The sequence below is a fragment of the Polistes canadensis genome, unplaced genomic scaffold (genome assembly GCF_001313835.1).
Source record: "Polistes canadensis isolate GaletaPanama2010 unplaced genomic scaffold, ASM131383v1 scaffold_441, whole genome shotgun sequence".
In the NCBI taxonomy this organism is placed as follows: domain Eukaryota; kingdom Metazoa; phylum Arthropoda; class Insecta; order Hymenoptera; family Vespidae; genus Polistes; species Polistes canadensis.
In genome coordinates this window covers 1-3,305 of record NW_014569988.1, presented here as the reverse complement: position 1 = coordinate 3,305, position 3,305 = coordinate 1, and the positions used below count along the sequence as shown (strand labels likewise).

General features: G+C 32.9%; 1 protein-coding gene across 1 annotated transcript in view; it reads right to left on the bottom strand.

The window, feature by feature from the left end:
* LOC106792470 (zinc finger protein Gfi-1b-like) overlaps positions 1-993 on the bottom strand; it is a 37,558-nt gene extending 36,565 nt beyond the window's left edge. Inside the window, exon 1 of the mRNA XM_014758903.1 lies at positions 912-993. The gene's annotated coding sequence lies outside the window, so the exon portion shown is untranslated. The remainder of the gene's footprint in view (positions 1-911) is intronic.
* Positions 994-3,305: the final 2,312 nt, after the last annotated feature.

The following is a 3,305-nucleotide window of genomic DNA, read 5'->3' as shown; positions in this document are numbered from 1 at the left end:
AACAATCCTTTACTTATTTTAACAAGAAAAAAAAAAGAAAAGAAAAAAAATATAAGATATCTATTATAGGTAAAACTCAGACCGTCTTTTAATATTCTTATTGAAAAATAATTATCTGAAACGTCTTTTTTTTTTTTTAGATGGTAACTTAATTTCTGATTTTAACAAAATTTTGTTTTCTCGATAAAAWGTGTGATGAAAAAAATCACTGGCAAATATTTATCCAAGATAGAAAAATAATAATACAAAATTGTTACGAATGAATATAACAATCCTTTACTTATTCTAACGAGAAAAAAAAAAGAAAAGAAAAAAAATATAAGATATCTATTATAGGTAAAACTCAGATCGTCTTTTAATATTCTTATTGAAAAATAATGATCTAAAACGTCTTTTTTTTTTTTTAGATGGTAACATCTAAAACATCTTTTTTTTTTTAGATGGTAACTTAATTTCTGATTTTAACAAAATTTTGTTTTCTCGATAAAATGTGTGATAGAAAAATCACTGACAAATATTTATCCAAGATAGAAAAATAATAATACAAAATTTGTTACGAATTAATATAACAATCCTTTACTTATTCTAACGAGAAAAAAAAAAAGAAAAGAAAAAAAATATAAGATATCTATTATAGGTAAAACTCAGATCGTCTTTTAATATTGTTATTAAAAAATAATGATCTAAAACGTCTTTTTTTTTTTTAGATGGTAACTTAATTTCTGATTTCAACAAAATTTTGTTTTCTCGATAAAATGTGTGATGAAAAAAATTACTGACAAATATTTATCCAAGATAGAAAAATAATAATACAAAATTTTTACAAATAGGTATAACAATCCTTTACTTATTTTAACGAGAAAAAAAAAAAAAAAGAAAAAAAATATAAGATACCTATTATAGGTACTTACAAAATCAAAGAAGAACCGGCGAAGATCCGACGAATTTTGATTGCACAACGCCGTCGTGATCACAACACCATTCCTCTCTCCCCTAACGTCGGACACTTTCATCAATCCAAAAATCGTCTTCTAAAAGGTGCTTCCTTGATTCCAACGAAGTTGTTTTAAGTTTCAGACGATTCCCGGGGGAAATTGAAGCAAATCTCGAACAATCAAATTTATCTTCTCACGTCGAACGTCGTGAACGTTTATAACGTTCAAGACAACAAAATATATATATATATATTTAATATATGGCTTATAAATATATATATATATATACATATACATATACATGTATATATATATATTTCGTATAGTTAATAAATAATTGCACGTAGATTCACGACATCCTCAAAATCATTCGGGATCAGCACGACGATGATTTCAACGTTCGATCTCGCACGATATTTTCAAAACCATTTGGTTCTTTCATCTCTGATTTTTCACTTATCGAAAACAACTCAAAACGTTCTTCTGTGTGTCTCTCTTTCTCTTTCTTTTTCTTTTTCTCTTTCTCTTTCTCTCTCTCTCTCTTACTCTCTCTCTCACAATTTCACTCTATCGATTTAGTTTTTTAAGAGATTAACGAAATATCTCTTCTCGATAATATTCAGAAGACAAACGAGAAAATCAATAACAACAACAACAATAATAATAATAATAAATAAATTTCATTAATTATCAGACATATTATTATATATATTCACAAAAAAAGAAAAAAAGAACAAGTTGCTCGTTCTTATTCGACTCGTGTGAAAAATCTTCTTCGTGTATATACGAACAAAAATAAATACGAAAAAAATAGGAGAACCGAAAAAAAAAAAGGAAACAAAAATTAGGCTTTTAAATACTCAGATTATAAATAAATATCCGTGGATTTGTCCGAATAATCCGAACTGAAACTATTATTCGTTTGGCGTATAAAATAATCCTTGTTACTTTGATACAAAAATAAATGTTAATTGAAAAATATCGTCGTTAATATATAATTAAACCGGCGGCGGTGCAAAATAAGTCGTAGTTTTATCTTCTAACCGACGACGATATTTTAACGTTGGTGTGTGTTCGGTGCGCCCGCTGCCGAGAACTCAAAACGACCGAGGAGCTTTTTCCCCAGGCTTGCCAGCAGCAACCGCTGCCGCTGGTGTCGTTGCTGCTGTTGCTGCTGCTGCTGCTGCTGATGGTGGTGGTGGTGGTGGTGGTGGTGGAGGTGATGGGTGATGGTGGTGATGGTAAAAGGGAGGCCGAGGATCTGAAGGAACATCAAATGGGGCGGTGCAACGGGCGGGGCAACCAACAACAGCAGACCAGGACAGCACGCCTACCCGTGGTTGCTCGACATCCGTCTGTGCCCTGTGACACACACCCTCTTATTCCTTCTATCTCTTTCCTATCTTATATCTATCTCTATCTCTATCTCTATCTGCTTTGCCCCATCATCGTTTGTTCTTCTTCTTCTTCTTCTTCTACTTCTATTTCTCTTTTTCTTGCTATCTGTATGTCTGTCTCTGTTTTTCTGGGAATGAACTCGACGAGATGACACCGAACGCGCCCCGACGTCAAAAGTGCAGGCAACCAACCGACCAAAGTCTTATACCTTTTCTTTTGTATACTTTTTATTTTCCTTCTGTTTTTTTTTTCTTTTTTTTTTTTTTCTTTTTTTATTTGTACCTTTTCGTCCCGAGAAATTTCTACCATCTATCTGAACTCTGACACAATCTCTCGTAGAAGCTACAGTTCCTCTCTCTTTCTCTCTTTCTCTTTCTCTTTCTCTTTCTCTACTCACCGTAACCGATCTTATCTGTTTTCAGTTCTTCTCGAATTATCGATCAGACGACGACGGGTGCTAACCATGTTTTACCCTTAAATTACAACTGTTCCAATCACAGTTCTATTTACACAAACAAACAGATACATACATACATATATACATACATAGGATATGCAGTGACAGACAAACACACGGAGAGAATCACGCGTATATACGCGAGGCAAATTGTTTTTCGAAAAAAAAAAAAAAAGTAAAATGTATGTATGTGTGTGTGTGTTCACAGATACTTTTATAGATATATTATTTATAAATCATACATTGAATAGGAAAATACATTAAGAGGAGTAAGCAAGAAGAAGGTATTGCTCGTTAAATCTTGTTATTTCAGAGATAGGGAAACGAGTTAAACGTATGTATGTGTGTACATACTCGCGTGAACTTGTGTGTATACGCTTATTAGGAAGATATTTACTTGGAAACGTCGGGGTGAAAGGTGAAAGCCTTTGAAAAGGCGGCTCTAAGGGGCGAATTGCGTACCCGATGAACAGAAAGAGACAGAGAGAGTGAGTGGCGGGGGTGGGCTGGGGGTG